Source organism: Somniosus microcephalus, chromosome 4, assembly GCF_052327205.1.
Source record: "Somniosus microcephalus isolate GS21.2 chromosome 4, FLI_Smic_1.0, whole genome shotgun sequence".
Lineage (NCBI taxonomy): Eukaryota > Metazoa > Chordata > Chondrichthyes > Squaliformes > Somniosidae > Somniosus > Somniosus microcephalus.
Genome location: NC_140990.1, coordinates 50,603,070 through 50,615,911, shown reverse-complemented (window position 1 = coordinate 50,615,911; position 12,842 = coordinate 50,603,070). Strand labels below are relative to the sequence as shown.

General features: G+C 54.9%; 1 pseudogene; it reads left to right on the top strand.

Annotated features, from left to right (window-relative positions):
- The first annotated feature begins 9,125 nt into the window (after positions 1 to 9,125).
- Positions 9,126 to 11,673, top strand: LOC147118850 (uncharacterized; annotated as a pseudogene).
- Positions 11,674 to 12,842: the final 1,169 nt, after the last annotated feature.

Here is a 12,842-nt window from a genome sequence, read left to right as displayed (position 1 = left end):
CGAGGGGGCTGCCCACCGCGTCTTTTGGACATCGGACGGTGTGCGGTGCCATGCCTGTAAGGAGGTGGGTCACGTACGAAAGAACTGCCCCACCTCCAAGGCCACCAGAACATCTGAGGCGGCCAAGGCTGGCGCCGCCACCGCTCCTCCCCCTCGATCCTGTCCGCGCATCCTCAACACCTGATGCGCGGTCGACGTCGGAGGCCAATGCCATCACGGCCTCTGGCGGGGGTGAGGGAGAGCGTCCGCGCGAAGGGAAGGTGCAGAAGAAGATGAAGCACCTTAGGGTGGGTCCCCTCGGTGAGCACACGGATATGGATGATCTGCTGGAACTTATGCCCGCATACCTTGCGCTGGTGGTGGAGTCTCAAAGTTTGGGGGGCCTCGTGCCCGGGCCCGTGATCGCAACCGCTGAGGCGGGAGAATCAAGACCTGCGACCGGGCTCGGGCTCGAGGGACCCAAGCAACCCGCTCGACGGGAGGGAGCGGAGGAGGAGGCCTCGGTAGGTATGGAGGTCTCCCAGCCTTCGTGTCCCTCCATAACAAAAAGGAGGCGCGGGTCCCTGGGAGAGGAGGAGGACCAGGAGAGACAATGTCCATCCTCGCGGGGGGAATCGTCGCCCGCCATGGGTGCTGCGCCCCCCCCCACCACCGTAACTGACATCTGTATTCGGCAGGAGTTGCCTGTCCCTCGGGAGGGTGCGACAGATGAGTCTATCCCGCCTGCACCTCCCGGGGATGGGGAAGAGACCCTGCGCGTGGGGGGGACCGTGGATCTACCCGCGGAGGAAATAATACAAGAATCGTTACATGTCGCCATGTCGGGCGCCCTGGAGACTGGGGAGGGTGAGGCCAGTGAGGCTGGGCTCACCCAGGACGGTCCGGACCATTCCCAGGCACTGCTCGCCGTGGCCGTGGAATGTATTCAAGCTCCCCAGTCCGCTGGGTCGGTGGCTGATGGCAGTGAGGGGGAAGACCCCCTGACTCTGTCTCCGATGCTGGGCTCCAATGACGTCGGCGAGTGCGTCATCCTCGGGGGGGATTTTAATTGCACCCTCGAGGCGAGGGACCGTTCGGGTCCCCCATACAGCCTGGCGGCGATGGAGAAGTTGAGGGACCTGGTCGGGTCCTTCGACTTGGTGGACGTCTGGTGAAATCTCCATCCCGACTCCAGCGCCTTCACTTATGTGAGGCCTGGCGGAGGAAGGTCCAGAATCGACCGCCTTTACATTTCCCAGGCATACGTCTCCTGCGTTCCGGCAGCTTTCATGCGGCCGGTGCCGTGCACGGACCACCACCTGGTGTGGGCGGAGCTCGTTCCATTAGGCGCACCGGGGGGGTCCGCGTACTAGCATTTTAGCAACCTGCTGCTGGAGGATGAGCGGTTCCGGGATTCGTTTCATCGGTTCTGGGCCGACTGAAGAAGGAAGCGGGGGGGCTTCCCCTCCTAGAGGCCATGGTGGGACGTGGCAAGGCTCACGTCCGTCTCTTCTGTCAGGAGTACGCGAGGGGGTCGACCAAGAGGCGGGAGGCCCAGGTCGGGCGGTTGGAGAGGGAGGTGCTCGACCTGGAGTCCCGTCTCGGTCAAGTCGTCGATGATCTGACCCTGCGGAAGGTGTACGAAGAGAAGGGCACGCTGAAGGACCTGCAGCTCGTTGGGTCCCGAGGCGCGTATGTGAGGTCGCGGATCCAGATCCTCCGGGACCTGGACCATGGCTCCCCCTTCTACTCATTGGAAAAAAGACATGGGGGTCCGTAAGCAGCTCTTGGGGCTGCTGGCCAACGACGGATCTCTGGTCTCGGATCCGGAGGGGTTCAGCGCGGAGACCCGGGCCTATTACGGGGCTCTGTTCTCTCCGGATCCGTCCAGTAAGGATGCGTGCAGAGTTTTGTGGGAGGACCTGCTGAAGTGGAAGTCATCCTCTCGGCTTACGCCGATGACATGCTCCTCATGGTCACGGATCCCGCTGACTTGCGGAGGATGCGGGAATGCCAGCAGATTTACTCGGAGGCATCCTCCGCCAGGATCAACTGGGAGAAATGTTCTGGACTCCTGGTGGGCCAGTGGCGGGTGGATTCCCTGACAGAGGAGTTCAGGCCCTTCGCCTGGAGCACCACGCACCTCTACTTGGGAGTCTACCTCAGCCCTGCCGAGGACACCTGGCCAGCGAACTGGCAAGAGCTGGAGGCCAAAGTCACCGCTCGCCTAGGACGCTGGACAGGACTGCTCCGAGTGTTGTCCTACAGGGGTCGAGCGCTGGTCATAAGCCAGCTGGTGGCCGCCATGTTGTGGTACTGGTTGGTCACTTTGATCCTGCCCCCTGCGTTTGTCGCCAAGATGCAGAAGAAGCTCATCGACTTCTTCTGGAACAAAGGGAAGCACTGGGTCTCTGCCGCGGTTCTGAGTCTCCCGCTTAGGGAGGGTGGTCAGGGGCTGGTGTGCCTTTGCACCCGGGCGGCAACCTTCCGTCTTCGGACCCTGCAGAGATACCTGTACGTTGAGAATCCTCCTCGATGGTGTGCGTTGGCGACGTATTTCTTCCGCCAGCTGCATGGCCTCAACTATGACACGCAGCTCCTGTTTGTGGAATTGGGCCGTACGCGTGCCTACCTGCGGGAGTTGCCTGTTTTCTACCAGGAACTGCTATGGGTCTGGAACAGCATCGCCTCCAGGCAGAGTTCTCCCCCGTCAGGAGTGGCAGCTCCCCTTCAGGAGCCGCTGCTCAGGAATCCGCACCTCCGGGACCGCTGGATCGGGCGGCTGGCGGAGGGCAGGGCTGTGCCTGGTAAGGTGACTGATGCGCTATCAATTACTCAAAAGACTGAGGTTAAGCGAGTAACTAACAGGCTTTTATTAACAAGAGAATGAAGGTGTGCCTCGAGTGGTCGACCAGTCCAGAATACAGAGGGACTCTGGAGCAGTCACCTTTATACCTGGACTCATGGGAGGAGTCAGCCGAGGCATGTACAGACATGTACACAGTGGAATACAAACACCCACACAGGCAGGTATACAGTGGTTTACCACATTCACCCCTTGTTTAAAAATGAGTCCGGCGGGGTGAAGTGTATTAAAAGTTTGTGTATTGGAGTCTCTCCGGAGGTCTTGTCTGCCGCTGTGATCGACGTGGCGACGGCAGGGGTAGTGAAGCTTCCGGCGTCGAGTCCCGCGTAGGCTGGGGCACTAGTGTGTAGTCCTCGTTGGTGTCGAGCGGGTCGCGGGGCCCAGGCGTGCTGTCTGCTGGGGTTGGATATTGGATCGTGGCGGGGGGTGGTAGTGGGTAGTGGGTTACAGCGGTCCCCGAGGGTGCGAGGTCTCGTATGGAGACTGTGTCCTCCCGCCCGTCCGGGTACGCAATGTAAGCATACTGGGGGTTGGCGTGGAGGAGCTCGACCCTCTCGACCAGGGGGTCCATTTTATGGGTCCTCACGTGTCTTCTCAGTAGGACCGGCCCTGGGGACGTCAGCCATGGCGGTAGCGATGTCCCCGATGTGGACTTCCTTGGGAAGACAAACATTTTCTCATGAGGGGTGGCGTTAGTGGCAGTGCAGAGCAGTGACCGAATAGAGGGGAGCGCATCGGGGAGCACATCCTGCCAGCGGGAGGTCGGAAGGCCCCTAGACTTTAAGGCTAGCAGGGCGGCCTTCCAAACTGTCGCATTCTCTCTTTCCACCTGTCCGTTCCCCCGGGGGTTGTAACTGGTGGTCCTGCTTGTGGCAATACCCCTAGCGAGCAGGTACTGGCGGAGTTCGCCGCTCATAAACGATGAGCCCCGGTCGCTTTGGATATAGCTGGGGAAACCGAACAGGGTGAAGAGGTCGTTCCGACACTTAATGACCGTGGCACTGGTCATGTCCGGGCAGGGGATGGTGAACGGGAAACGAGAGTACTCATCAATAATGTTGAGGAAGTACACAATGCGGTCGGAGGAGGGGAGAGGCCCTTTAAAATCAACGCTCAGGCGCTCGAAGGGGCGAGTGGCTTTTATCAGGTGAGCCCTGTCTGGTCTATAAAAGTGCGGTTTGCACTCAGCGCAGACTTGGCAGTTCCTGGTCATGGTCCTGACCTCCTCAATGGAGTAAGGCAGGTTGCGGGCCTTGATGAAGTGGAAGAACCTGGTGACCCCCGGGTGGCAGAGGTCATTGTGGAGGGCCCGCAGTCTATCGATCTGCGCACTGGCGCAGGTGCCACGCGATAGAGCATCCGGGGGTTCATTGAGCTTCCCGGGCCGGTACAAGATCTCGTAATTGTAGGTGGAAAGTTCGATTCTCCACCTCAAGATCTTGTCGTTTTTGATTTTGCCCCTCTGCTTGTTGTTAAACATAAAAGCAACTGAACGCTGGTCAGTGAGCAGGATAAATCATTTTCCGGCCAGGTAGTGCCTCCAATGACGCACAGCCTCCACAATAGCCTGGGCCTCCTTCTCAACAGCGGAGTGTCTGGTCTCCGGGCCCTGGAGGGTTCGTGAAAAGAAGGCCACGGGTCTCCCCGCCTGATTAAGGGTAGCGGCCAGGGCAAAGTTGGACGCGTCGCTTTCCACCTGGAAGGGGATGGATTCATCCACTGCGTGTATGGTGGCTTTGGCAATGTCTTCCTTGATACGGTGGAAGGCTAAGCGGGCCTCTGCCGTCAAGGGAAAAGAGGTGAACTTGATCAGCGGACGGGCCTTGTCCGCATAGTAGGGGACCCACTGGGCGTAATAGGAGAAAAACCCTAGGCACCTCTTCAGGGCCTTGAGGCAGTGGGGCAGTGGGAGTTCCATAAGGGGACGCATCCGGTCGGGGTCGGGACCGATGACTCCGTGTTCCACAACACAGCCAAGGATGGCGAGGCGGGTTGTGCGGAATATGCACTTCTCCTTGTTATACGTCAGGTTCAGGAGTTGGGCTGTGCAGAGGAATTTTTCGAGGTTTGCGTCATGGTCCTGCAAGTCATGGCCGCAGATGGTCACATTGTCCAGATATGGGAAAGTGGCCTGCAACGCATTTTGATCGACCATCCGGTCCATCTCCCTTTGGAAGATGGAGACCCCGTTGGTGACACCAAAGGGAACCCTAAGGAAGTGATAGAGGCGGCCGTTTGCCTCAAAGGCAGTATACTGGCGGTCCTCAGGGCGGATAGGGAGCTGGTGGTACGCTGATTTCAGGTCAGTGGTCGAGAAGACGCAGTACTGCGTGATCTGGTTGACCATATCAGCTATGCGGGGGAGTGGGTTAGCGTCCAGCAGGGTGTAGCGATTTATTGTCTGGCTGTAGTCGATGACCAGGCGCTGCTTCTCGCCGGTCTTAATGACCACAACCTGGGCTCGCCAGGGGCTGGTGCTGCCCTCAATAATCCCCTCCTTCAGGAGCCGCTCCACTTCGGTTTTAATGTAAACCTTGTCCCCGGCACTGTATCGCCTGCTCTTTGTGGCGATGGGCTTACAGTCGGGGGTGAGGTTAGCAAACAGTGGGGGGGGGTGACTCTGAGTGTGGAGACGTTGCACCTGGTGCGCGGCGGGCAGTTTGGAAGCTGCTGGCTGCGGACTGTGAGTGGGGGGAGGGGTCCACCGTACGCCATCGTAACACTTTTAAGGTGGCACTGAAAATCTAACCCCAGTAGAACGGCAGCACAGAGGTGGGGCAGGACCAGAAATTTAAAATTATCGTACACAGTCCCGTCTACTAAGAGTGTCACCACGCAGTAGCCGCCAATGTCCGCCGGCTGGGACTCGGAGGCCATAGAAATCCGCTGGTGCACAGGCAGGACTGGGAGAGAGCAACGCCGCACCGTGTCGGGGTGGATGAAGCTCTCCGTGCTCCCAGAGTCAAAAAGGCAGGTTGTTTCGTGACCATTTACCTTAATGTCCATTGTGGACCGGGCCAGTTGGTGCGGTCTCGCTTGGTCCAGCGTAACGGAGGCCAGCGTAGGGGTCGGTGTGTCGCTGCGGGTATCAGATGAGGCGGTGTTGGGGGCCTGCTGCGTCCCGGCTGGCATCCAAGATGGCGGCGTCCATGATCTCCATGTGGCTGGAGGCGTCCAAAATGGCTGCTGTTCCGGTGGTTCGCACATGGCTGGGGAGGCCCAAGATGGCGGCCCACACGGCCCACACGCGGCGCTGCTGGGGTTCGGGGTGGCTTTGGCCCTGCAGACGCTGGCGTAGTGTCCCTTCTTCCTGCAGCCCGAGCAGATCGCATTTTTCGCTGGGCAGCGCGCTCTGGGGTGTTTGGCCTGGCCACAGAAGTAGCATTTCTGGCCTTGGGACACTGCTGCGGTAGTTGGGCCGTTGCTGGGATGTGGCTGGGGTGGCACGGTGCTATGAGACGGTCCTACCGTGTCCCAGGCTGTCGTTCCCCACGGCGTCCACGGTGCAGAGGAGTAGGCATCCATGCCCCGGTAGGCTGCGTCCAATGATAGTGCGAGTTCAGAGGCCTTGTTGAGGTCGAGGTCACTCTGCTCCAACAGTCGCTGTTGGGTGTAATTGGACCTGTGGCCCGCTACAAAAGCGTCTCGGATAAGTTCCTCTGTGTACACGGCGGCCTTTACATCCTTACAACCACAGGCCCGGCCAAGCACAGACAGTGCCTGAAGGTATTCCTCGGTCGATTCCCCAGGTTGTTGTTTACGACTCCCCAGGAGGTGCCTGGCGTACACCTCGTTCACTGGGCACGTGTACTGGTCCTTGAGGAGCTTGAGAGCAGCCATGTACGAGGTCGCGTCCTGGATGACCGAGTACGCTCGGTGGTTCACTTTGGAGGTCAGGACATCCAGTTTGTCCTCATCCGATTTGACCGTTGCAGCGGAGGCGATCAGGAATCTTTCAAAGCACCTAAGCCAGTGAGCAAACTTGGTGGATGCGTCCGCCTCCCGATGGTCTAAGTGCAGGCATGCTTTTGTGAGGATCTTCTCCATTATAAAAAAATCTTGTTAATAAAATTGATGCGCTATCAATTACTCAAAAGACTGAGGTTAAGCGAGTAACTAACAGGCTTTTATTAACAAGAGAATGAAGGTGTGCCTCGAGTGGTCGACCAGTCCAGAATACAGAGAGACTGTGGAGCAGTCACCTTTATACCTGGACTCGTGGGAGGAGTCAGCCGAGGCATGTACACAGTGGAATACAAACACCCACACAGGCAGGTATACAGTGGTTTACCACAGTGACCAGGGTCGGGGACCGGCTCGATGGCAGAGGAGCGGGTTGGGTGGTGCCGGAGGAGCTGGTGCAACACCTGTCCTGGGCCAATGTCCGGCTCGTGGCCAAAGCCATCGAGACGCTGAAAGCGGCACTGGGCCCCGACTCCACTAGGTGTATCGAGGAGGCTCAGGCATGTGGGGCGATCCCGTCCGAACTGACCCCTGTTCGGACGGAATTCCTCATCGGCGCGCGGCCCCGAATCCCCTCTAGGGAACCGGCGTCTCACAGCTTGAGCCGTCTCGGGGAAATGCCCTCCGTGCCTTTTAGTTCTGCGTGGAGGGGTTTCCTGTACGGGCTGCTCCTGCACACTCTCTCCACTTTGTCATCTTCGCCTGCCGTCCGGACACGCCTTGGTGTGCCATTTTGCCATCCGGCGGAGGCGGAGGTCCCCAATGGGGGGCTCTCTACGTGGGAGTCCTCCCTTTATCTATTGGGGACTTGGCCTGGAGGGTGTTGCATGGAGCAGTCCCGTGCAATAAGATTTTAGATAAGTTCACGGACTCCCAGGCCGCTTGCTATTTTTGCGGCCTAGAGGAGTCCGTGTTCCACATTTATGTGGAATGTGAGAGGTTGCAGCCCCTGTTCCATTATTTGAAGGGGCTGCTCCTCGATTTTTGGCTGCACTTCAGTCCCACGCTCCTGATCTATGGCCACCCGGTGCGGAGGGGAGAGGGCGGGTCGGAGGACCTCCTCGTAGGACTGTTCCTGTGCCTGGCCAAAGTGACCATAAACAGGTCCAGGCAGCGGGCGGTCGAGGGGGTCGTTCGGCCCGATTGCCTGCCTCTCTTCCGCGGCTATGTTCGCGCCCGGGTGGCCCTGGAGATGGAGCACGCGGTGTCTGACGGCACACTTGAGGCCCTCCGAGACCGGTGGGCACCGCAGGGACTGGAGTGCATCATCACCCCGGCCAATGTGATTTTAATTTAATTTGATAAGTTTTAAAAATTAATCTAGTGTTTTTAAGCTTCTTTACAGTCCATTTGTTCAGCTGGGAGAGCGGAAGGCTCCACTCGGCGATGCAGAGAGTCCTGCAGATGGAGAAGAATGTTGATCAGAGTCTGCTGGATCTACACAAACTCTCCACTGGGAGCGCCGACCCTCAACTGTGTGAATTCCTGGAGACCCACTATCTGGATGAACAAGTGAAGATGATCAAGAAGCTTGGAGATCACATCATTAACTTGCAGAGACTGGGACCCCTGCCTTGTAGGCATGAGGGCTTGTGACTTTGTACAAAGAGCTGAGACTTGAGCTCTGTGAATGTCATTTTAAAAAATGAAAAAAAAATAAACCCCAGGGGGATGCGGGCTTCACACATCCCGAGTGCGGTCCCAGGCCCCATTATTAAAACACTCAACATTATCCGCTTCACACACACCCGGGGTGGGCCTCAGGCCCCGAACAAGAGCCTCCGGGCCGGGCGTTTGCTCCAAGCAGGACAGCAGCTGCGGGGCTTTCTCCTGGTGACAGGCCCGGGTTAACGCCCGCCATCTTCAGAGGCTCAGGGGCAGCAGGGCGCATGCGCGGCCCCCTTGGCCAGGAACCAGGAGGAGAGAATCTTGTCAATTTCTATCCTGGACTCACAGTGATGGCTTTTGTAAACTCCTTTTACAGGCTGTGAGAAGGGCAGCATTTACACACCGCAAACTCAGACCAAACATCACATCAAGATCTGACAGAGTCACTCCATTCATCAGGACCTGAATATCATCGGCCTCTGAATGTGGAAAAAGATTTCAAACATCAGTGTGACTGGAAAAGCACCGAGACACACACACCCGAGTGAGAGTGTTCCAGTGCACTGACTGTGGAAAGAGCTTTAACCAGTTACACAGCCTGAAAAAACATCGCACCATTCACAGCGGGGAGAAACTGTACACGTGTTCTGTGTGTGGACGAGGCTTCAACTGATCATCCAAACTGGAGAGACACAAGGACACCTGCACCATGGAGAAACCATGGAAATGTGAAGACTGTGGGAAGGGATTCAATTAACCGCACCAGCTGGAAACTCATCGACGCAGTCACAGTGGGGAGAGGCCGTTCACCTGCTCCGTATGTGGGTAAAGATTCACTCAGTCATCCCACTTGCTGACACACCAGCGAGTTCACACGGGGGAGAGGCCGTTCATCTGTCCCATTTGTGGGAAGGGATTCACTCACTCATCCCCGCTCCGAACACACCAGCTCATTCACACTGGGGAGAAACCTTTTAAATGCTCTGACTATGGGGACAGCTTTAAAAGTTCTGCAGAGCTGGTGAGACACCAGCGAGTTCACACTGGGGAGAGCCCGTTCACCTGCTCCGTGTGTGGGAAGGGATTGACACTACCTAGCCGGCAAACGTTTCACCCTGCTCACCGACCAGCGGTCGGTGGCTTTCATGTTTAATAACAAACAAAGGGGGAAAATCAAGAATGACAAAATACTCAGGTGGAGGATCGAACTATCCACGTTCGACTATGATATTATGTACAGGCCGGGAGCCCTTAATGAACCCCCAGATGCCCTATCGCGGGGAATGTGCACCAGCATTCATACGGACAAATTACAGGGTCTCCACAACGACCTCTGTCACCCAGGGGGTCACCCGACTATACCATTTTATAAAGTCCCGCAATCTGCCCCACTCCATCGAGGAGGTCAGGGCAATGACCAGAGCCTGCCGCATCTGTGCGGAATGCAAGCCTTGTTTCTACAGGCCTGACCGTGCACACCTTATCAAAGCCACACGGCCATTCGAGCGCCTAAGTCTGGACTTCAAGGGACCCCTTCCCTCTGCCGACCGTAACGTATACTTCCTCAATATCATTGATGAATATTCCCGCTTCCCCTTCACCATTCCCTGCCCAGACATGACCAGTGCCACGGTCATCAAGTGTCTCTGTAATCTATTCTGCATGTTTGGCATGCCGAACTACATACACAGCGATAGGGGGACGTCATTCATGAGTGACGAGCTGCGTCAGTTCTTGCTCTCAAAGGGGATAGCCACTAGCAGAACCACTAGCTACAACCCCCGGGGTAATGGGCAAGTGGAAAGGGAGAATGCTACTGTTTGGAAGGCTGTCACATTTGCCTTAAAGTCAAAAGGCCTTCCGACCTCCCGCTGGCAGGAAGTCCTCCCAGACGTGCTCCACTCCATAAGGTCTCTGTTATGTACTGCCACTAGCGCTACCCCTCACGAAAAGATCAAATCAAATCAAATCAAATCAAATCAACTTTTATTGTCATTGTTAGTGCACAAGTGCAGTACAACGAAATGTAGGCTTGCGGCTCCCGAGAGTGTACAATTTGGATTAGGACACTTAAACATTTCAACATACATTTGTACATATATATTAGCATAAATACGACCATAATAAAGTGCATCGGCAGATGTGCAGGCTTTAGTGTTTATTTGTGGAGTTCAGTAGGATGACAGCCCTGGGAATCCACCTCAGGCATATCTCTACCCGCGTGGCTGACGTCTCCGGGGACAGTACTATTGTGGAAGCACATGAGAGGCCATAAAATGGACCCCCTTGTGGAAAAGGTACAGCTCCTCCATGCAAACCCTTAGTACGCCTATATCGAATACTCTGACAGGCGAGAGGACACTGTTTCCATAAAAGTCCTCGCTCCCTCGGGGAGCGGAGTGAACGATGGGAGACTACCTGATGAAGACCTACACTACAAAGAGACAGGACGCCCAGAGGTATCAATACCCAACTTTAACCTGGAGGACACTGCAGATAACCTGGAAGACACTGCGGAGGCCCGGACAGCGGAGGAACCAGAATCTACTCCCCTAGAGGCACCCCAACCGGCTTTGCGCCGATCACTGAGAACTGCAAAACCTCCTGACAGACTCACTTATACCAACTTTTAAGAAACATCACCCCGATGGACTAAATCTATAGAAGGGGTGAATGTAATGAAATCTGTTTGTCTTGATCCTGTATTCATTTTGCACTCATGTATATTACCCTCCCCCACTGTGTATAGTTTCACTTCCTCTTTCCCGACTAACCTGGGAGGTTCCAGGTCTTGGCTCTTGGCTCCGCCCCTAACTTCTCTTACATAAAGATCCCAGGATCTGTATGACTCATTCCTGTGAACCAGTCAGCGTGTTGAGATGTTAGCTCTGATCTTAGTGATTAAAAGCCAACTTGTTTAAGTCTATAACTTCTAGTTTTGTGGTTATTGAAGGCCCATCACTCAGTCATCCGACCTTTTGACACACCACCGAGTTCACACTGGGGAGAGGGCGTTCACTTGCTCCATATGTGAGAAGGGATTCACTTTGGTAGGCAACCTGCTGAGACATCAACAAGTTCACACTGGGGAGAAACCGTTCATCTGCTCTGTGTGTGGGAAGGGATTCACTCAGCACTCCAGCCTGCTAACACACCAGCGAGTTCACACTGGGGAGAGACCGTTCACCTGCTTCGTGTGTGGGAAGGGATTCACTCAGTCATCCAACCTGCTGACACACCAGAGAGTTCACAAGTGACTGCGGGGGTTGGATTCTGCTGTTATTGCTGCTGTGAATCACATCCAGGGCTGAACCATGTTCATTCTGACAGTTGTTTCTGCTGATGTCAGTAATTCCTGTAATTGGGCTGGAGTTTAATATTCTGGCTATATGTTAAATAGATCAGCTTTGTTTTAAACACATTGTTGTAGGTTTTCGTCTTTCCCACCTGAGTGTTTAGCATCACCTGGCTGGAGCTCAGAAAGGACAATCTGGGGGAGGATCGTACGGTGAGAACAGAACTCCAGCCTGGACACAGTCCTTCAGGGCAACACTGAGAGGGGCAAACGGCACTTTGGTCTCTATCGTCTTCTCGGGTGAATTTCTCACATGTGTTCAGGATGATTTTCTGCAACAATATGTTCTAGAACCAACAAGGGGGCAGGCCATGTTAGATTTAGGAATGTACCAGATTTAGTGAACAGCCTCACTGTGAGTGAACATTTATCTAACAGCGATCATAACGTGATCGAGTTCCACATTATGTTTGAAAGGGAGAAATGCGAAACAGCTACTAAGATTCTAGTGTTAGTTCAGGGCAAATTCAACAGGATGAGACCGAGACTGTCCACAGTAAACTGGGGAAATCAGTTAATGGGTAAAACAACAGAAGATCAGAGGGAGATGTTCAAAAAATAATTTACGGTGATACAGAAGCAGCTTCTACCCCCGAGGGGCAAGAGCTCTACTTACCAAAAAACCCCAGCCATGGACGACTAAAGAGAGAAGGGACAACATCAAACTAAAAGAACAAGTACACAGAAATACAATAAATAGCACAAATCCTGGTGATTGGGAGAAATACAAAGAACAACAAAGGGTGACAAAACAGACAGTAAGAGCTACAAAAAGGGAGCATGAAAAGAAACTTGTAAGGATTATCAAAATCAACACAATTTTTATTACAATTATTTAAGGAAAAAGAATGGTGGTCAGGAGCAATGTGGGCCCCTTGAAAACTGATAATGGTGACATTGTAAATGATAATAAAAAGGCGGACATGTTGAATAATTATTTTGTGTCAGTATTGACAGAGTGGAAGAGGATAGCAGGCCGGACATCCCAAGGAAACTAATATTGAATCAGGGACGGGGACTCACCAAAATAACAGTAATGAAGAAAATAATGGCACTAAAGAGTAACAAATC